The 22733-nt window shown below is 39.6% G+C and overlaps 1 pseudogene; it reads right to left on the bottom strand.

Annotated features, from left to right (window-relative positions):
* Positions 1 to 21544: 21544 nt before the first annotated feature.
* Positions 21545 to 22733, bottom strand: part of LOC120613849 (40S ribosomal protein S27-like) — a 33373-nt pseudogene continuing 32184 nt past the window's right edge.

Genomic DNA, 22733 nt, shown 5'->3' with positions numbered 1-22733 from the left:
TATGTCTATGGTTTTCAAAGTGGGTCCGTAGGTACCCAGGGGTTTCTGTAGGGGAGATAAGCTGTGTGGGAGAGTTCTTGGCACAATCGGTAGTGGTGGAGGAAGAAAAACTTCATGAATACAAGCTCTGCTCAATTTGCCAAGAAATCACACTTTCAGCAGACAGCCACTGGGTTAAGTTCTCCCTGCTGGGCTGTAACATTCACCTTCCTGGCACCTGAATGTCTTTGTCTGTGCAATGTCTTGGTACAGAGAAGAATTTTTAGCCAATGAGACTATGGATGCTGACTATTCTAAGAGCTTAATTCAAAACAATGAGCATTGTTGAGTGCTTACGGTGTGCAAGTTTCTGCAGAGGAGCTGTCTGTTTTAGACAGAAAAAAAAAAAAAAACGTCGAACAAGGAGCCAAAACACTAAATAGGCTAGTGCCAAAGAGTAGTAGATGCTGTGTAGAGAGTAAAGTAGGGTGATGTGACGAAGAATGTTCTGGGGGGTAGGGGGGTGCAGCTTTTGTGCACTTTCGAGGGGAGGTTAGGGAGGGTCTCTGAGGAGGTGGCAGTGAGCAGAGGACAGAATGACATGGTGAAACCAAGCATGTCTAGATCGGAAGACGAGCAGTCCAGGCAGAGAAAGAGCAAGAGCAAAGCCTTGGGTGGAGGTGAGCTTGGCGCATGCAAAAAGCAGGAAGACAGCTAAGGTGGCTGCAGTGGATGAGCGAGAGAACAGGCGGAGACGAGGTCAGGAGGCAGCCCAGCTCTCAAAGGGCTTTGTCACCCACTTTGGAACGTTGGGGTCACATTCTGAGCACAGCGGGAGGGAACTGAAGCAGTTAAAGCAGAGGCGTGCCAAGGTCTGACTGACACTTTAGATCTGTGCTACTCCCGTTGAGCCCTTGAAGTGGCTGGTCCACAATGAGGCATGCCGCAAGCGTAAAATACACGATACGGTTCAAAGGTTTAGCACATAAAGAATGTAAAATATCCCATTAAATATTTTTATATTGATTACATGTCAAAAAAACAATATTTTGGATATATTAGGTTAACTAATATATTACTAAAATTAATTTCATCTGTTTCCTTGACCTTTTAAAGTGACTTTTAGAAAATTTCAACTAGGTCGAGCTACCCTGTGGAAGACACAGAACTACCCCGTGAAAGACGGATCCTAAGGGCAAGAGGGACAGGCAAGGTGGAGCATATTTTGAAGCTAGAGTTGACAGGACTTTAGTTGGATTGAATGTAGGAACGGAGCTGTACCTAGAATGGAGGTGGGAGATGGATCCGAGGTAGGCATTTTTCGACAAAGTGACAACGAGGCATGTTTGTGTTCTCAAGGGAATGGTCCAAAATTGATAATGAAATTGCTAGTGTTAGAGAAAAAGAGAATAGAGCAGAAGTGAAGGTGTTAAGAAAGCAAGAGGAAGTGGGATCCAGGGCCCAAGTGGAGAGCTTAGCCTCATGCAGAGCAGGGTGGAAGTTCTGTAGTTTATGGGGAAGGCAGAGCACGAGCCCCATGCTGGGAGGGTGGGAGAATCGGAAAGTTGTCACTGGCAATCTAGTCATGACAACATTCTAAGGTTCCTAGCAGTGCTGGGCACTGCGCTTTTACCTGCAGTGTCTGTGGGGCTCTCGCACAGTTGTGGTGGACACCTGTAAGGTGTGCTCGCCAGCGTCTCTTCCTCAACCAGCATCCCTGACTCCCTTTGGAAGAGCGACTTTACTCTCATCCACGTGAGTCAATGAGTCCCTGAGTGGGCACATGACCAAGCCTGGCCAGTCAGAGCTCACACTCCTCTGGCCACAGTGATGACTGGGTTCAAGAGTGGGCCTTTACCCAAGCTGGGCCAGTGAGCCCTCCATGGAATTGCTGCTAAGCTGCCAGAGGGTCAGCCTGGAGCTGCTACTAGCTACCTTAGTGATCACCTGGGTAGAGTACACCTGAAGGTAAAACTGGGAGGTAGGAGATCAGAGGAGAGACAAAGAGAGATGTGTCTTGACATTTAATCTTGGGTCCAATCATAACTGAAGCCAGAAGTCCTTCAGATTTCCTAACTATGTTAATTCATTAAATGTCCCCTTTTGCTTAAATGAGGTCGAACTGGATTTCTGTCAAGTGTAAGAAAAGGACTCCCAACAAAGATTCTAATGAGGTCGATGGTGTTTGACCCCATTTCACAGATGAAAGAACTGAGGCTTTAGACTCAGATGGTCAATAGCCCAAACCAGTAAGTGGGCACTAAAACTCAAACCTGCAACAGTTGGGCCTAGTGACTGACCATTCAAATTAGGTGCAACAAGAGGCATTCGTAGGGACCCATGCTTTCCCCCTGGCTGCTTCTGTCTCCTGAATGACCCTGGTACTTCCCCATGTGGCCCTGTTTGACATGGCGTGGCATAACTGTAAGTAATCAGTTTTTTCAAGGCAGTTGTCTCTGTGTCTGTCATCTCACCATAAATGATTAAATCAAAACCCCAGCATATTCTAAAGCAGTGGAGAGAGGAAGGCAGGGCAGTCACAACTTACGAATAAATAGCTTGTGCAAACCTGGAGAGGTGACAGACAGGTCTCCCTGCTTGCGTGGAGTGGGGGACAGCAAAGCACGTACAAGAAGCTGAGGCCAGAATAGAAAGGCCTGGGTCCCAGGGAGAGGAGCCTGGGCTTCTTAGGCCCATTGGGGAGCCCCTGGAAGGAACCGGGCCCGGTGGGCGCTGCAGTCTGATTTCCTGACCACCCTGTCTAAGTCACTCCCCTTCCTACACCGTCCCCCTTGCCTTTCCTCCCTTCACTGTTCCTCTGATGACTTAAACTGCCTAACACACAATTACATTTTATTCACTCATCTTGTTTATCATTTATCCTCCCTCCTAGAATGTGAGGCCCACAAGGACAGGGATTTTCATATGCTTCGTCTTCTGTTGTACCCCTGTGCTTAGAATGGTGCCTCACACAGTGGGTGCTCGGCCAACACGTGTCAAATGAATGAATAGAAGGTGTTAGAAATCTCAACCTGGCAGTCTGGTGGAGCCTAACTGTGGGTGGCCCGGGAGGCAGGAGCACCTGGGGGAATAGGATGGTCCCCTTTGTCATGGGGTTAGGCAGATTATGTCACTTTGAGGGGAGACATGCCCTGTGAACCCAACTTCGTTATGGCCACACCCATAGAGTTTTCTTTTTAAAGCATCATTTCGCTTAATTCCTCCCAGTCCACAGGATTAGCTTTCAGCTAGGAAAATCTCAGGCAAACTAAATTGGATGATGAAGTTAAGTTTCAAAGAGAATGTCCTTGGGCCTCTTCCTGGTGTTCCCAGTTCAGGGCCAGGCCCCTCCAAAGAGCCCCATTCTAGGACCCCTACTTTTAGATGGAGAAATTGCAGCTCAGGCAATGCAAGGGCTTGATGGGGGCCACACAGTGAGGAAAGAGGCCCCCTGGAGCCACAGGCAGGGTCCTGAGTTTGCTTCTCCCCTCCTCTCCTGGACATCAGATGCCTGGGCTCTACTCCATCACTGTTGACCAGCTGAGTGACCACATACAAAGCACCACCCTCCCTAGGCACTGCCCTCCGTGGAAAATTACAAAGTGGCACTAGCTCCTTCTCCAGATCCGTCCAATCTTAAGCAAAGCAATCAGAATATGACATCCACCTTAGTGCAGAGGGCACACAGCTTGTGCTGGGCTTAGCTGGGTGACCTCTCTGAGCTTTAGTCTCTTCATCTGCTTAAAGCGGCAATAAAACCAATTTTGTAAGATTGTCGTGGTGGTTAAATATGACACAGAATGTAACATAGCTATCACAGTGCCTGACATGGCAGTAAATGTTGACTTTAATAATAATTATTTATGTATTTATTCTTATTATTGCAGGTAGTGGGGCGAACAAGTTCAAAAGCCAGAAACTGAAGACTCTTAAGAACATTTCTCTCTAAATCCACTTTTAACATTGGGCCCCCACAACCCCCAGAGCACCTCCCCCACTGGCTAGGTCCCCCCCAATTTTTTTCCAAGGAAGGTTCTGAGAGCTGACTCTGAGAATCTTGTTTAGCTTAATTTCTAAAAGAAATGGTGCCCTTTGTTGTTCAAATAAACTTGCCTGGTTTGGTGATGGGACAGAAGGGAGGGGTGGGTGGCAGAGAGAGAAAATGTGAGAAACAGAAAATGACCGAGAAAAGGCTGCAGAGAGACAGAAAAAGTCAAGGAGGGAAGAAGAGCAGGGGGCAAGAAAGATGCAGAGTGGGTGGCAGAGGGGCAGCTGGGAGGACAAAAACAGAAAGAAGAGAAAAAAGACAGGGAGGCAGAGAGATGGACCCCAGACAGACCAGAAGCAGGCAGAGGGAGGGGTGAGGCCAGAAATGTGGGCCAGCAAGCCTGGGCAGGTCCCCGCTTCACACCAGGCCAGTTTGGTCCAGCCTGGCCCCAAGGGACCTGTCCTCTATCAGAGCTGTCCATCTATGGCCAGGTGAGTGGAAGGGAAATGAGCCTTGAACATGTTATTCTGGGTAGGAACAAACACTGTTTCAAGCAGCCTGTTCTCTGAGGGTGGCACGGGGTGTGGGGCAGAAGGGCAGGGTCTGCCCAACACCTAGGGTGGAGCTCTGCCATGATTAGGTCCCCACGATGAGGGCTGGGTCCCCAGCCAGGTCTAGGGCCCAGGGGATCCTCTGTCATCAAAGCTGTAGAGAGTCAGGCCCAGGGTGGGGTGAAAAATGTGGCCTGGTCAATGCTGGGCGTGAGTGTCCACGCGGACCCAGCAGGACCGGGTTGGAGGGTAAGGTGGCAGCACCCCACCCCCCAGTGCCCAACTGTGGGCCTAGGGCCTTTAGCCCATCACCCTGACTCCAGGACAAGACTTTTGTCCTTATCTTGCCAGGGCTGTGTCTGTACAGAATCACCGAAGAAAACACTTCAGTCCGAAAATAAACGTGGGCACTTCTCTCTTGAGCAGCATTAAAGACATTTTGACAAACAGCCTCGAAACCCCCATTTTCTGCTCTACGGCTTTTCCGGGCCTTCCCCAAGTATTCTGCGAATTTCTCAAAGATTTGTCTTCTCAAGGTCACCTCTGGCTCCAAATACCCGCTTCCACTGTGTCAGTTCTCTTTTGTGATCATCTATCTTCCATCTCCTCTTCCAGGAGATGCACAAGGATCCCAAGTTTGGGTTCAGCTCACCCCAAATCAAACAGAAGCCAGCTCTCTGAAATGGCTGACTGTACAAAAGATTCTGTGGGTGGGAGGAGGGCCGAACAGCCCGGAGCATTTGCCAGCACTAGATCTGTTCTTAAGAACACACTAGACCCTTCTCCACCAGGGGTATTCCCCTAGCTCATCATCCCACGCTGGCCTCAGGCTCAAGCCACCGGCCCCTCTCCTCTCTCCCTCATTCCATCCGCCCTCCCCACTTTCCTCCCCGAACCACCAGGAAGTTCTAGTTTTTCTTTGTTTCTCCGGCAGAGGTTTTAGCTCCTCTGAATTCCTCTCTCAACCAGACTCTGCTATGGTCTTCCAGACCCTCCTTCCAGACCCTACTATGGTCTCAGCCCAGCAAGAGACTTTCTCTAATCCCATCCATTCTCTTGGAAAGAAGCCCCCTTCCCCACCTTCCTGCCCCCGCCCCCGCCCCCAGAATCCCAAATATGGCTGGCAGGTCTGCAGACCTGACTCCATAATACCATAATAGAGTAGGTAGCTCAGAGAAGGTGAGCCCTGAGGCAGGAGCCTGCCTGCTCGCCTCAGTTCCCAGCCAGAGTTTGGCCCACCTGTAATGGAGTTAAGAAAACGCCTATAAGCAGCCTTCAGCCGGCATAACCCCTATCCCTCACCTGGGGCCTTCAGTCTTGCCATCCTCTGTCCTTCCTCAGCCAAAGTGGAATCTCTAAAATACAAGCCATGTCTGTCTCTCACATGTGACCTTCGGTGGCTCTCCAGTGTCCTCAGGTTAAGGTCCAAAGGCCTTCGCATGACCGGTGAAGCCCTTCAAGAATGAATGCCTGCCCACGTCTCCAGCACAGGTGCTGCAGCCTCGGAGTCGACCTGGACCACTCCACTTCCCTAATGTGTCCCGATCTGACAAAACCTGAAGCTTTCACAGTTGTGGTTCCCTTTGCCAGGGGCACCGTTTTTCCATCTTTCACCTGCTTCCACCCACTTACACAGGTGCTTCCTCCTGGAGAACTCCCCTGCCCCAGCATCCCACCCTGGGTTCCTCTCCCCTTCTACCCCCCCTCCCCACCCCGACCCCAGATTCTTTTCTATTCATTTTGAATAGCTCAGGTGGCAAAATGCAGGGACCCACCACCAGCACCCAAAAGTTTTAGAGGGGCTCATGGAATCTTACAGGGTCACATTTCATTTCTACTAATCAAGAAGTTGAAACCAAACATGTTTTACATAATTCCTTTTCCCAGACCCTTTATTTTCTCTGTATTTCCCTTTATATTTTGGGAGTCTGCATGGGGTCAGAAATGCTTGGGTTGAATCTGGTTGTGACTCTTCCCAAGAGAAAGGCTTTAGGCAAATTCTTCAGCTTCTTAATCTCTTCTGGGTCTCAGTCTCCTCCCATGTAAAAAGAGAAGCTGTTCTCTCAGGTGTTATTGAGGTTGGAGAAATGTGTGGAGTGTCCAGCGTTGTGCACTTATGAGGTGCTCGATGGATTTGGAAGCCTGATCAACTGTCTCGACTTTGATAACAATAACCATGAAACAGCTTTGTCCTGGCTGCCATCTAATGTAAACAAAAACACAATGCAGGGCATTAGAATTTGCCAGTTGGAGAGAACTACCTGTTCTCTATGTGAGGCTCCCTGGAGGGACCAGGAGGGAAGGAAAAAAGAATAGGGAGAAGGAGGCTGTTTTGCAATTTTTGTTTGTTTGTTTCAAAAGAGAAAAGATGCCACAAAACCATCAGCTGGAACTCAGGGACTAAGCAGGAGGGTCTGGTACAATCTGCTTTTCAAAAATCAGGGAGGCACGCATGAACTGCCAGCAGCCCACCTGCATATCTGCCCCGAGGCCTCCCTAGTTTCTCCCTGAAAGTGGCCCTGCCTCCTCTCCTGCTACTTCCAGGCCCAAGCCTTGTCTGGAGTTCCCACCTGGCTTCTCTGGGGGGCCTCCTGCCCTGGCCCGGATGGACTGCTTCCTCCCTCACACACGCACATACTTCTTCATTCAACCTGCCAGGACGCATGCTTAGAGAAGACCAAGCTCATCCTCAGGGTGCCCACCCCATGGGAGGAGATGGCCCTGGAAGCTCACGCTGGGGAAAGCACACAACATACCCAGGCCCAGGGTGAAAAGCGAGGGCCTGCGGGGACACCTAAGCCAGTGGAGAGGGAAGGTTTCCCTCCACGTTTAGCTGAGACTTAAGACAGTCAGCCTTTCATTCTACAAGGTGAACTAAGTGGAAGGAACAGAGGGTGGAAGAGGCAGCCAGGCAGGCACAGAGGAGGGACAGTGCTGATGGACAATGGGGGAGTCCAGTGTCCCTGGAAAGTAAAGACAGGCAGGGGGAGGGGAGAGTAGGGTGTAAGGGGAGGCTTGGGCCCCCTCAACAGGGTACGGGGGCTGTGTCGGAACTTGGGAGTCTCTCCTGGAAGCAGGGGGGCCTGTGCTGATAAAAGCAAGGGGTGGGACTCCCTTACACTTTCTTTTTAGAAGAGCACTTTCCTTTTGGCCACCAAACATGGAGGATCAATTTGAGAAGGATAGGTTTGTTCAACAAGCATTTAGGTCCTGCTCATGCTAGACTCCGTGCCAGGCACTGGGGACACCAAAATGAATACTTCCCTGGATGTTTTCTGCTCTTAAAAGACAGCATTAACAATTCCATCTATACTCGATCCCAGTGCCCAGCGGCGTATTCTCTACTCAGTCTGATAAACCTAGACAACGTTCGTAATTTACTGGGGAAAACGAACATGTCAGTGGAAGGGATGTTCTGACAGAATGTGCCAGGGGAGGTGGGTGCCAAGGAGCAAGTCCAGGGAAAATGTCACTGACCCAACCAGAAAGGGGGTCAGTCAAAATGAAACAGGTTATAAAGCAACATCCTGTGAGTCTCTACTATGCTGTGAATCCAAAGCAAAATCCCTGTCTCGAAAGAGTTTCTGCTCTAGCCACAGATATATGTAGCAAACTTGTTTATTTATAGTTATATGTAATACATAATTTTCATTTTTAATTAAATACCTATAATTTTAAACTGTATGTTTCCATTTATATAAAACATTAGGTAATGGAAACTAAAATGTAGAGACAGAAAATAGAATATGGTTTGCCCAGGGCCAGGGACGGGCAGGGAGAATGCAAGGGAGAGATTTTAAAGGGGCCTGAGAAAACTGTTGAGAGGATGAGTGTGTTCATTGCCCTGATTATGGTAATGATTTTATGGGTGTCTACATATGTCAGGCAAGGTTGGAGGGTTGTGAGATAGGAAAAGACACACAGAAAGCTTCTGGGACATGGAGTTTTCTTCCTTAACTTGGGTGCGGCTTCACGGTTCTCTTTGTTACAATTCATTAAACTGAATATGACTCTTTTTACGTTTTATCTACTTTTTTTTGTGATCGTCATATTTTACATTTTTAACAGTTTTATTGAGATGTAATTCATATGCCATCGATTTGCCATTTAAAATGCACATATTAAATGGCACACAGTAAGCCACTGGGCTTTTAGTATAGTCATAGATATGTGCAACCATCACAACAGGCAATTTTTAGAACAGTTTCATCACCTCGAAAAGAACTTCTTACTCAGTGATCCACCACCATTTCCCCATGCCCAGCCCACTCCCAGCCCTAAGCAACTACTGATCTACTTTCTGTCTCTATAGATTTCTCTGTTCTGGACATTTTATATGAATGGAATTATATGACATGTGATATTGGGGGATTGCCATCTTCCACTTAGCATAATGTGTTCAAGGCCCATCCATGTTTTAGCATATATCAATACTTCATTCTTTTTCATGGCTGAATAGTATTTCACTGCATTGATATAAGACAGTTTGTTTGTTCACCGTTGATGGACATTTGGGTTGTTTCTGTCTTTTGGCTATTGTGAAAAATCCTGCTATAAACATTCATGTACAGTTTTGTTTTGTTTTGTTTTTAATGAAGATATGTTTTCATTTCTCTTGGGTATATACCTAGGAGTGGAATTGCTGAGTTGTATGGTAACTCTATGTTTAATTGTTTGAGGAACTGATAGACTATTTTCCAAAAAAGATGCACCATTTTACATTCCCACCAGTAATGTCATAGGGCCCCAGTTTCTCCACATCCTTGTCAACATTTGTTATCATCTGACTTTTTGCGTCCATCATTCCTAGAGGTTGTGAAATGGAATCTCATTGTGGTTTTGATGTGTATTTCCCTGATGACTAATGACGTTGAACATCCTTTTAAATGCTTATTGTCCATTTGTATATATTCCTTGGCCAAATGTCTATTCAGATCCTTAGCTTATTTTTATAAGTGGGTTATCTGTCTTTTTATCATTAAGTCATAATAGTTTTTTATGTATTCTAGATACAATCCCTTACTGGATACATGTTTTGCAAATATTTTCTCTCATTCTATAGGTTGTCTTTTCACTGTTTTAATTATGTTCTTTGAAGCACAATTTTTTTTCACTTTTATGTTTAATCTATTTACCTTTTTCTTTTATTGCTTGTACTTTTGATGTCATATTCAGAATCTTCTGCTAAATCTAAGATTACCAAGTATTACTCTTATGTTTTCTTCTAATAGTTTTTATAATTTTAGCTCTTACATTTAGGTCATTGATCTATTTTGAGTTACTTTTTGTGTATGATGTGAAGTTTAGGTCCAACTTCATTCTTTTGCATGTGGATATCATTTGTCCCAGCACCATTTGTTAAAAAGACTTTTTTTTCCTCCATTGGATTATCTTAGCACTAGTGTGAAAATCAGTTGATGATAGATGTGTAGGTATATTTCTGGTGTCTCAATTCTGTTCTATGCTCTATATGTTTCTCCTTGTGCCAGTACCACAATATCTTGATAACCATTACTTGGTAATTAACTTGTGAAATAAAAAAGTTGAGGCCTCTTACTTTGTTCCTTTTTTCAAGATTGTTTTGGCTCTTCTGAGTCCCTTGAATTTCCATATGATATTAGAAGTAGCTTGTCAATTTCTACAAAGAAGTCAGCTAGGATTCTGATGGAGATGTATTGAATCTGTAGATCAGTTCAGCAAGTACTGCCATCTTAGTCATATTAAGTCTTTCAATTCATGAATGAGGGATGTTTTTCCATTATTTAGGTCTTCTTAAATTTATTTCAATAGTTTTGTAGTTTTTAGTATTAGTTTTGTACTTGTTTTGTTAAATTTATTCCTAAGTATTTTATTATTTTTGATTCTATTATAAATGGAATTGTTTTCTTAATTTCATTTTCAGATTGCTTATTGCAATCACATAAAAATACAATTGAATTTTGTATATAGATCTGGTATTTTACAATTTTGCTAAACTCGTTTATTAGTTCTAATCATTTTTTCATAGATTCCTTAGGATCTTCTGTTTACAAGAGCATGTCATCTGTGAATATAGATAATTTTATTTCTTCCTTTCCAATGTGGATGCCTTTTATTTTTTTGTATTGCCTGATTACCCTGGCTCGAACCTCCAGTATAATGTTAAGTAGAAGTAGTAACAGCAAACATCTCTGTCTTGTTTCTGATCTTAGAGGAAAAGCATCCACTTTTTACGATCAAATATGATGCTAGCTGTGGGTTTTTTATAAATGTCCTCTATCATGTTGAGAAAATTCCCTTTTATTTCTACTTTGTTATGTGTTTTTATCATGAAAAGATATTAGATTTTGTCAAATGTTTTTTCTGCATCTATTAAGATGATCACGTGATTTTTGCTTTTTTATTGTTGATATGATATTACATTAATTGATTTTCAGATATTGAACCAACCTTGCATTCATGAATAAATCCCACATATATTTCTTTTTATATGTTGCTAGATTCAGTTTGCTAGTATTTTCTTAAGGATTTTGCATCTATATTAATAAAAAGTATTTTTTCTGTAGTTTCATTTTGTGATGTCCTTGTATTGTTTTAGTATCAGGATAATATTGGCCTTCTAAAATGAGTTGGGAAGTGTTCCCTCCTCTTCTATTTTTTGCAAGAGATTGTAATGAATTGGTATTGAGTCTTCTTTAAATGTTTGGTAGAATTCAGTGGACAAGCCATCTGGTCCTGGGCCTTTCTTTGTGGTTAGCTGCTGCTGCTGCTGCTGCTGCTGCTTCTGCTGCTGCTTCTGCTGCTGCTTCTGCTGCTGCTGCTGCTGCTGCTGCTGCTTCTGCTTCTCCTTCTTCTTCTTCTTCTTCTTCTTCTTCTTATTATTATTATTATTATTATTATTAATTATTATTATTATTATACTTTCAATCTTTTAAACTTGTTATAGGTCATTAAGATTGTCTAGTTCTACTTCAGTGAGTTTCAGTAGTTTTTGTCTTTCTAAAACTTTGCCAGTTTCATCTAAGTTATTCAATTTTTGGCATACTATTGCTCACAGTATTCTTTTATAATCATTTTTATTTCTGTGCAGTCAATGGTAATATTTCCTCTTTCATTTCTGATTTCTGTAATTTGAGTCTTTTTTTCCTTGATCAATCTAGCAAAATATTTGTCAATTTTGTTGCTCTTTTCAAAGAACCAGCTTTCAGTTTGATTTCCTTCTCTGTTGTTTTTCTAGTCTCTATTTTATTAATTCTTACTCTAGTCTTATTTCCTTTCTTCTGGTTGCATTAGATTTAATTTGCTCTTCTTTTTTCAATGTTGTAAGGTAGAAAGTTATTAATTTTAAAATCTTTCTTTTTTTAATGTAGATATCAACAACTATAAATTTCCCTCTGACCACTGCTTTTGTTATATCCATACATTTGGTACATTGTTTCTTTGTTTACATTCATCTCAAAGTATTTTGTGATTTCACTTTTGATTTCCTTTTTGACCAATAATTACTTAAGAATATGTTATTTAATTTCCACATATCTGTGAGCTTCTCAATTTTTCCCTGTTATTGATTTCTAATTTTATTCCATTGTGATCAGATAACAACTTTGTATTATTTCTCTATATGTAAATTTACTGGAGTTTGTTTTATGGTCATATCATATAGTCTGTCTTGGAAAATCTTCCATGTGTATTTGAGAAGAATCTATACTCTATTGTTGTTGAACAAAATGTTCTATAAATATCTATTAGATTTAGTTGATTTATAGTGCTGTTCAAGACTTCTATTTCCTTGTTGATTTTCTGTCTAGATGTTCTCTTCATTATTGAAAGTTGAATATTGAAGTCTGCAACAAATATTGTTGAATTGTCTATTTCTTTATTTCTGTCAGTTTTTGATTAGTGTTTTGGTGCTCTGTTATTAGGTACATATATACTTATAATTTTTATATCTTCCTGGTAGATTGACACTTTTATCATCTAAATTTTCTTTGTTTTGAATTCTATTTTATCTGATACAGTGTAGTTACTCCAGCTTTCTTGTGGTTGCTGTTTGCATGATTATGTTTTTTGATCCTTTTCCTTTCAATTCATATGTATCTTTGAATATAACACATTTCTTGTAGACAGCATATAGTTTGATCATGTTTTTTATCCATTCTGACAGTCTCTGATCTTTTATTGGATTATTAAATCCATTCGCATTTAATGTTAGTATTGATATATTTGGATTTATTTGCCATTGTACTTTTTGTTTTCTATATGTCTCATGTCATGTTTGTCTCCTCTATTCCTCCTTTACAGCTTTCTTTTATGTTAAGTATTTTCTAGTGTAACACTTTGATTTCTTTAATAACTTTTCACAATTTTTAAGGGTTATTTTTTCCAGTGGTTGTTCCACAGTTTATCACATATGTCTTAACTTATCCAAAGTAGCTTACAATTTATCTTAGCTTAATTCCAGTAATATGTAGAAAAATTACTTAGACATAGCTCTATTTTCTTTCTGCCATTTTATGGTGTTATTGTTATATGTACTATAACTATTATGTTACTAAGCCAATAACACATTGTTAAAATTATTAGTTTACTGTCTGTAGTCATTTTCTTAGCCAACTGCAGCTTTTCAAATGCTTTCAAATGTTCCCATCCACCTCTTTTGTCTTGTTCTTGACAAATACATTACATTACTATATGTCATAGGCCCAAAATACATTCTATAATATTGTTTTATACAATTGTTTTTTAAATCTATTAGAAGAAAGGAAAACATCTGCATTTTTACTGTTTTATAATTACCTTTACTGGTGTTCTTTCTCAGTGTGTAGATTCGAATTATCATATTGAATCACTTGCTTTCAACCTGAAGAAATCCCTTTATTATTTCTTGCAAGCTAGATCTGACAGCCACAAGTTCTTGAAGTTTTTGTTCATCTTGGAAAGTGTTTTGCCTTCATTTTTGAAAGATAGGTTTTTGTGGCCATAGGATTCCTAGTTGACAATTATTTTCTTTGAGCACTTTGAATATATTATTCCACTGCATTTTGCCTCCATTTTTCCTGCTGAGAAGTTAGCTATTAATCTTGTTGGGGGTCTTTTGTAAGTAGTGAGTCATATTTCTCTGTTTGTTTCAAGAGTTTCTCCTTGTGTTGGCTTTCGACTTTTTAAAAAATTATCATTTGTCTGTATATCTCTTTGTATTTATCCCACATGGAGTTCACTGAGCTCCCTGGGTGTGTATGTTATTGTTCTTCAATAAATTTGAGAAGTTTTCAAGCATTATTTCTTCAAATACTTTTTCTTCTCCTTCCTTTCTCATCTCTACTATTCCCATTACAATGGGAATTCTAGTATTCCCATTACACATATTTTGAGGTGCTTAATTGTATCTCAGATTTCTCTGAGGCTCCCTTCACTTTTCTTCATTCTTTGAACTCTGTTTTTCAACTTGCATAATCTCTATTTATCTATTTTCGAGTTTGTACATCCTTTCTTCTGACAGTTAAAATCTACAATTGAGCCACTGTAGTGAATTTTTAATTTGTTATCATACTTCCAATTCCATAATTTCCATTTAGTTCCTTTTAATAATTTCTACCTCTTTATGGATATTCTCTATTTGATGCAGCATTGTCATTTTACATTATTTCTTCAATCATAATTTCCTTTAGTTCTGTGAAGACGTTTATAATGACTACTTTAAAAGCTTTTTCTGATAAATCAGACATCTGGTCTCTCTCATGAGTAGTTTCTGTGGCCTGCTTATTTCCCAGTATATGGGTCATGCTTTCCCGTTCCTTTGCATGCCTTGTAATTTTTTGTTGGAAACTGGACATTTTAGATAATGTATTACAGCAATTCTGATACTCCTCCCCACCCCCGCCTCCCTCACCAACACCACTTCAAGGCTTCATAATAATATTGTTATTTGCTTGTTTATTTGTTTAATGACACACTGGGTTATTTTAGTGAAGTCTATTACCCTCCCACAGTGTTCAGCCTTTGGTATAGTTTCTTAGGGAGATACAGCTTTGGGTATGGCCACAACCACTATGGGATGATGAAGGTTTTGATGAGGCTCTCTTCCTCTTTCCCTGACGACACTCAGCTTTTAAACTCCATTAATTGCTCTGTTGTTTTCAATAATACCCTGGAGGCATAAATTGCTCTATAAGTCAGTCCCATCAAATTCTTGCTCCATTGAAGAGATAGTTTCTGAGGTCAGTGTTTAATTTTTGTTCTGATTCCAGAAGGACCCCTTCCAGCATATTCCCTGCTTCTCTCCCGCAAACTAGCCAGCTTACAGTTTAGCTTGTATCTTGAATCTCCTCCTAATTGCCTTTCTACCACAACCTCCGCTGTTCTGGAGAGCACTATTAGGCTCGAACTTCTTCATTCTCTGTTGCAAATGAAGTCAGTTTCTCTCAGAAGAGATAACGCACTATTTATTTTATGGCTTTTTTCTCCCCGCCAGACAAAAATCATGGAGCCAGGGCTGTGGAGCTATGTGCAGGGACAATGGAAAGTTTCTCTCTGAGTGGCACCCCTACTCTAGTAGCTGAGTGCTCTGCGAATGTAAGTGGGGAAACAACTAGGGTCCCCTTAGCTTACCTCTCATAGTGTAGACCTCCACCTCACAAGCTAGGGCAGTCAAAGACCCAGTATTCTTGGCATACCATGCCCAAGGTAGAGCCTCTATTCCATAAGTGGGAGAAAAGTAGCCCCCAACTCTCAATCACACTCCCCCAGAGCTCAGCTTCAGCAACAGGTATTTGGGGGCAGGTTGAGAAACACTGAAATCCTGCTCTTGGGAAGAGAGGGATCTCTATGTTCTTGGCTGTAACAGTCTGGAGTGTAGTCTTCACCTCAATGATCTGGAATAGGGGAGAGAGAGCAGTCTTGATTCAAACACCACAGACTCTAATCTTTCTTATGGAGTTTTCGTAAATGTTCGTATATCTCATAAAGTTTTCATAGATGTTTCTTCATTTGCTGTTCACCCTGATGAAAATTTCCAGAGGCTTTAAATGTTTCGTTGCTTCGTTAGAGTTTTAAAAATAGTTTTTACCAGTTTCACTGGGGAGCGGGTAGATGCAGTTCTTCACACTATTGTGCTGGAAGTTTATCCATAGTTCACGTTTTTAAAAGTGTAAAAGTATTTAAAAATGTGTACACAGGTATATATAATGGTAGAAGTAATGAACATTTCAGAGAAGATACATTATCTAAAGGAGATGTAATAAGCTTTCAAATTGATAAATTTTCTTACTGTTTTCTTTCTTAATATCAGACAAGTGAGGTTTAGGTTGCATTATACATACTCCTTTATTTGACTTTATAAATTACGTGTCCTTTTAAATTTCTCTTAGAAAATTAGATTGATTTTTGTTTCTTTCACAGGCTCATCTTTATTCTAATTGCTTTTAGAAGATAAAACAAACAAACAAAAAAACTACAATTAAATTAGATCTCTGTAAGCCTTATTGTTGGCCCATGCACCATGAAATTGCCCTCTGCCTTTTTGCTATGGTGGTGTTAGGTTTATAGCAACATTTGAGTGGGTGGCTGTTGGAAATATTGCATTACTTATTTTAATTTTAATTTTAATTTAATTTATTTTATTTATAGAGCTTTGTTGTTCCCTGTAGTCATTAGATATAGTATCTCTATCATTCCTTTGAATACATTATTATATTTATTTTATGCCTTAATCCTGTCTCAGGTGGTTCATTTCTTTTCCATAGGTGGTAAGTTTCCTTTTTGCCTTCCACATCTTATCCAGAAATCTTTCTATTTAGTTGTTTCAAAATGCTTTATACTGGTATGCAACATATGGTGGAGAACCCATATATTTACTCTTTCTTCTTCCTTCCTTCCTGATGTGCCAAAATTCTGTATTTTATGATTTACTCTCCATTTCAGAAACTTCCTTTGGTCATTGCTTTAGCATAGATCTGCAGGTGACAAATTATCTTACTTTTCCTTCATCTGAGAATGTCTTGATTTCCCTCTTCATTCTTAAAAGATATTTTCACTGGATGTGGAATTCTAAGTCTGTAGTTCTTTTCTTTCAGTACTTGAAAAATGTTACATCACTTCCTTCTGGCCTCCATGGTTTCCGATGAGAAAGTCAATGTTATTTGAATTATTTTTCTTTTATAAATATAGTGTTGTTTCCTTCTCATTGCTTTTAGGGTTTTTCTTTGTTTTTAATTTTCTATAGTTCGATCATGATATATCTCGACATGGAATTCTTTGGATTGATCCTATTTTGATTCATTTAGCTTTTTGAATTGGTATATTTATGTATTTTACCAAATTTGGGAGAATTTCAGCCACTGGTTTTTTTTTTATCATTATTTTTTTTGTCAGCCCTACATTTCTTCTCCACTTCTTTGGAACTCTGATCACATGAACATTAGGTCTTTTGTTACAGCTTCCCTACGGCTCTGTTTATTTACGTATTTTTTTCAGTTTTTTTTTTTCTCTCTGTTGTTCAAACTGAGTGATTTCTGTTGCTCTATCTTCAGGTTCACTGGTCCTTTTCTCTCTCCTTTCTATTCAGTTGTTTAATCTATCCAGTAAGTTTTTCATTTAGTTATTTTATCTTTTGCTTCTAAAATTACCATTTGGTTCTTTTTTATCTATTCTATTTCTATGCTAAAATTTTTTCTTTGCTTTTATTTTTTTATTTGTTTCAAATATGTTTATAATTGCTTATTGAAGCAGTTTTTATGATGGCTGTTTTTAAAAATTCTCTTCAGATAATTTCAACAACTCTGTCATCACAATTTTGGTGTCTGTTGATCATCTTTTCTCATTTAGAGTGAGATTTTTGCCGGGTTTTGGAATAACAAATGATATTTTATTGTACCCTCAACATTTTGGACATTATGCTATGAAACTCCTGTTCTTATTTAAATTTTCTTTTTCAGCAGACCTCCTCAACCAGTGTGCTCTCGTGGAGAAAAGTGTTGGGGGAAGTGTGCCACCTCGTTACTACTAGGTGGGGATAAAAGTCCAATTTTCCTGCCTGGTCTCTATTGGCATCATGGAGAGGAGGGGTGCCACATTTCTCTAAATGTGGATAGACACTCAGGCTCCTCACTAAGTCTCTTCTGAGACTACCCTGGCAGGGAGGGGAGAGGCAAATCATTACTGCTCCCCATGTAGTCTGCAGTGACACTGCAGGGGTGGATCTCCTTACTGCCAAGAAGAGGTGAATGTCCCAGCACCTACTTGGGAATGGAGAAGAGCCATGTTTTTTCTCTGGTGTTTGACTAGAGTTTGATGGTTATTGTTTAAAAGTTTTCTCTTATGTGAGACTGCCTCTTCCCGCTCCTTGGGCTAGAAAGAGCAGACTTTTGTTGGGGCTTTTTTTGTCTGTGCTTCTTTGCATTTTGGGTTGCTGGTTCTGCCAGTACCCAGCCCAGGGTATATCAAGCAAATAAACAAAGAACAAACCCAAGGACTCATCACTGTCCAAGGTGCCTAGCCAGTTTACCTTTTTCTCTCCACCTTTCAGAGTCTTCTTTGGTTTGTTTTATGTATACTGCCTAGAGTTTTTAGCTGTACTCAGTGATAGGAGTAAGAAGAAGCAACAAGCTAGGCATGTATTTTACATGCAGGACAATGCCTTTCTTGCCTTGTCTTAGCCATTTGGTATGATTAAATGCTTTCTGCTACTCTTTATCACCCTGAACTTTGACACATTTCTTGCCTCATCAGTCCTCAGAGAAGTCAATGGTAAGAGGCAAGGACATGAGGATTTGTTTGCAGTTTGCTTTAAAAAAAAAAAAAATGGTACCTTCACTCGAACACCTCAGCCTTTCAGTATCATCAAGTTTCCTGTGAGAAAACAAATTTTAGATCCTGCTTAAGTGGGGAAGGTATGCAGAAACACTTGACGGTATAATTAAATCTCGAAGAAAATAGACCAGTGAAGAGATTTACTTTAGCACCCTCAGCCACATCTTTGACCAAGTTAGCCTTCAGAAGGTAGAGGCCCTTGAACTGTCTGTCTGGCAGGGAGAAATGATGCCTTGATGAACATCTCCCCAGCTTAGCTTCTGAGCTCCAGCTGGCCCAGTTGGGAATTAGGCAGAGCAAGACGTTAGGGTCTGCTCAGATACCCACTCAGTGCCCCATTCCTTGTCTCAGCATACCTCAATGTGAGGGAGAGAGAGCTCACACTGCCTTGGGTATAAAACCTCACTTAGGCACTGATGCTATTTTGGCTACATTCCCTAAGCTCTAAGCCTGTTATTTCCTTTATAAAATGGAAATAATAGAATATTATTTATGGAGTTGTTGTAAGAAATAAAAAGGTATGTGATGTTTCTGGCAGGTAATTTCCATTTGATATATGTCAGCTATTATTATCCTGGTTAAAGAACTCCAGAGTAAATGAAAGGCCTCCAGTGTAAATATTTTAGACATCATGAGAAGTATGTGTGTGGGTGGGGGGTAATATTTTCCGGTTGGAGAGACTTAAAGTATATCTTGCATATAACTGTCAACTACAAGTAGGCCCTCTTCCTCTGCTATTACTCCCCTATCCCATCCTCCATAAAGCCTTGAGCCAGCCAGTTTCATTAAACATATAACAAGGTTATATTGTCCTTATTTTTTCCACATTACATATTTAAAATGCTTAAAATATCCTATGCCAAAGGAACATTCTAAACTCACAGCTCACAGCCAAGCACAGACACAAGGGCATGTTAAAAGGACTTCTTTGAGCTAAGTGTAAACATTAATGGAACACAGTTCTTAGCTAATCATGGATTAAAGGGTGGGGGAGAAGATTAGCATAGAAATAAGATTTCTTTGTCTTTATGATCACATTAATGTCACTTTTTCCATTCACTTTTCTTCTGTGAGCTGTAAGGTTCCTGGGTAAGCTGTTCTGACTAAACAGTTAATCTGAGTTTAATTGTCAATAGCCTGTGTCATTTGGAGTCTGTGTCATTTGCCCATAAGAAGATTGAATAATTCAGTCATATCCACAAGTCTAAGGATGGCAAATAGGTTTCATCCCACAATGCCAACTCCCATTGATTTGAAACAGCTGCCTGAAGTTTACTGAAACAGATTCTGTAGCCTATCCAGGCCTCATTAAGAAAGAGAGCTATAATTGATTAGCCATGTCTGCAATGGACTGATCAATGGAGGTGTGCTATGTGTGCCAAGTATTTGCCGTCTCTGCATAGAACAGAGCAGGGTTTGGCCAGTTCCTCTGTTAAAGGACAAATGGTAAAGTAAAAAATTTAGATTTGTTGGCTAAATGCAACCTCTGTCACATATTATTCTTCCTCCTCCTCTTTTTTCTTCCTCTTCTTTTTCTAACATTCATTTAAAAATGTAAAAACCATTCTAAACTTGTAGGTCATACAAAAACAGACCAGCTATAGTTTACCACTCTCTACACAAGAGGCTCAAACATTGTATTGTGATTAATTGCCCTCACCTATGCAAATATAAATGTCTTTTTGCCACATATTCTGGTCAGAATTGCTTTTCCTGTAAACATATAATTCAATGAAAACAGTATAAATGTCTAATATCTAGTCTGTTTTTCACAGGAAGCATTGTTTTAAAAAGTAATATAAATATTAAGACACTCATGTGAACAAGAAAAAGATAAAATTATAGAGCAAGTTTTAAAGAAATGTAGCACTCCTATACCGATATCTTTCAGTTAATCCAAATTTTCATCAATTTCTCTATTTATGAATTTTGTACGTATCTTTTATTGATGCAAAAAATGCTATACTTCTCTGTGCATTCTCGCGTGGGCTTGTCCACAGTGGACCATAATTGGCTTCTGTCTGTTTTGGTTACAACTCCTTTGGCATCTAACTTGCAACAATTTGCTGACATAAGATGCCATTTGAAAAGCCCCATTTAACTCAAAGATGTTTTTTATTTCTCCTAACATCTTCCAAAAGATGTTTTCTTTTCACTCATAATTAGAACAGAAAAAAAAATTCTATGGTTTGGGGATAGCCCACAATTTACAATTCTCCAAGGCTCTCGATTTCCAATCACCATAACGAAAATAATATAAATATAGAACTGATATTTAAATAAACAATTTCTCCTCTGAACAAATTCCTGAATATAGAGTGAACACGTTCTTTCCTCTCTGAGCTGCTTCCTGTTCACCCTTAACTTTATTTTGTGATAAAACTGAGCCACAGAAAAAGATATCTCTGGGTGAGTTCTCTCCAAATAGTGTTATTTACTCTTCCTACCCCACAAAAAAACTTCTGCCCCAAACTTTAGATCAACCTCTTTTGCTTTCGATCTCAAACTGTAACTATGACTTTCCAATTTTCTTAAACAAGTGAGTTCTGGAAAGTAGAGCCAAATCACAGAGTCCCTTGAATGTACAATGAGGAGAATATACTTTAGCTAAGGGCAGTGGGAGCCTTTTGTTAAAAAACGATTATTTGAAAACAACCACAACATCAACAACAACTGTTTGAGATCTAGTCAACCTACAATAAACTGTACATATTTAAAATGAAAATTATACATTTTGACACATGTATATACTCAGAAACCATCACCAACTAAATAAATGAACATATCGTCACCCACAGAAGTTTCCATCTGTCCCTTTGCAGTTCCTCCTTTTTGCTCCTCCCCTTCCATGTCAACCACTGATCTGTCTCTATAGCTTGGTTTGTATTTTTTTAAGTTTTATCTGCATGTAATTATCCAGTATGGATACACTTTTTCTGCTTTTTTCATTTAGCATAATTAATTTGAAGTTCATCTGTATTTCTGTGTTGTAGCATACTATCAATAGTTGTGGGGGGTTTTGTTTTTTTTTTCATTATATTAATATGCCACATTTATTTATCTATTCTATTTTTTGCCAATAATCAAAACTTTAGTAAAAATGATATCAGAATAGGAGGTCACTGTTGTATATCTTACAAAATTAAACAAAATTACACATTCTTGGTAGATTAACTAGAACTACTGAACTGATAAGGATTTCTGTAATAAAACACAAATCCCAGAAGTTGTGTGTGGATCATTAGTGTCGCATTCGCCTAAATGAATACCCTTCTGTGAGCCGGGCCTTTCTTCCTGTTGGGTGGCATGACACTACTGAACATCTTACACAAAGAACCACTGTCTGAACGTGGCTGAAAACCATTGTGATCTTGTGGCAACCTGGACATTTTACATCCATAAAATAAGAATCTGGACTTTGACTAGCCATTTCTTTTCATGTATTTTTATTTTCCTCCTTCAAGGATGGATGTAGTAAATCTCTAGCCAAAAGCACATTAATCTTTTCACAAATCCACCTATCCAGGGTTCTCTATATTAACCTTTCAGTGGATATATGAGATATTTCCAGTTTTCAGCTCTTGCAGATAAAGCTGCTATAAATATTAGTGTACAAATCTTTGTATGAACATATTCTTTTTTTTTCCCCTTGGGTAAATACCTAGGAATAGAATAGCTAGATCATACAGTAGGCATATATTTAACTTTTTAAGTAACTGCCAATCTGCTTTCCAAAGTGGGTGTATGATTTCACATACTCCCCAGCAGTGTATCCAAGTTGTGTTCCACAACTTCCTCACCAACACTTGGTATGGTCAGTCTTTCTAAATTTTACTCATTTCTAAAAGGTGGTATCTCATTGTGGTTTTAATTTGCATACCCCTAATGACTAATGACATTGAACATCTTCTCATGTGATTATTTGCCTTTCATATATTTTTTATGGTAAATTGTCCATTTAAATCTTTACCCTATATTTTAATTGGGTCATTTATTTCTTTATTATTGAGTTTCTCAATATAGTTAAATATTTTTCAATATATAGTTTTTATATATTTTAGGTACAAGTTCTTTATTAAATATATGTTCTTGCAAAGATTTTTCTCCCAGTCCACAATCTGTCTTTTCATTCTTTAAAAGTGTCTTACAAGAGCAGGACTTTTTAATTTTCATGAAGTCTACTATATTAATTTGTTTTTTAATGAGTCAAACTTTTGGTGTCATATCAAAGAAATCTTTGTTTAAACCAATGTCACAAAGATTATCTTTTATGGTTTCTTTTAGAACTTTTATGTTTTAACAATTTACATTTAGACTTATTTACATTTAGGTTCATACGTCTTATTTTAAATATGGTTTAGGAATACGACCCATCCTGATATAATTTTTTTATATATGTGAGGTACAAGTCAAATTTTATTTTTCACATA

Source organism: Pteropus medius, unplaced genomic scaffold (genome assembly GCF_902729225.1).
Source record: "Pteropus medius unplaced genomic scaffold, Ma_sr-lr_union100, whole genome shotgun sequence".
NCBI classification, from domain to species: Eukaryota; Metazoa; Chordata; class Mammalia; order Chiroptera; family Pteropodidae; genus Pteropus; species Pteropus medius.
This window is presented reverse-complemented; position numbering and strand designations above follow the sequence as displayed.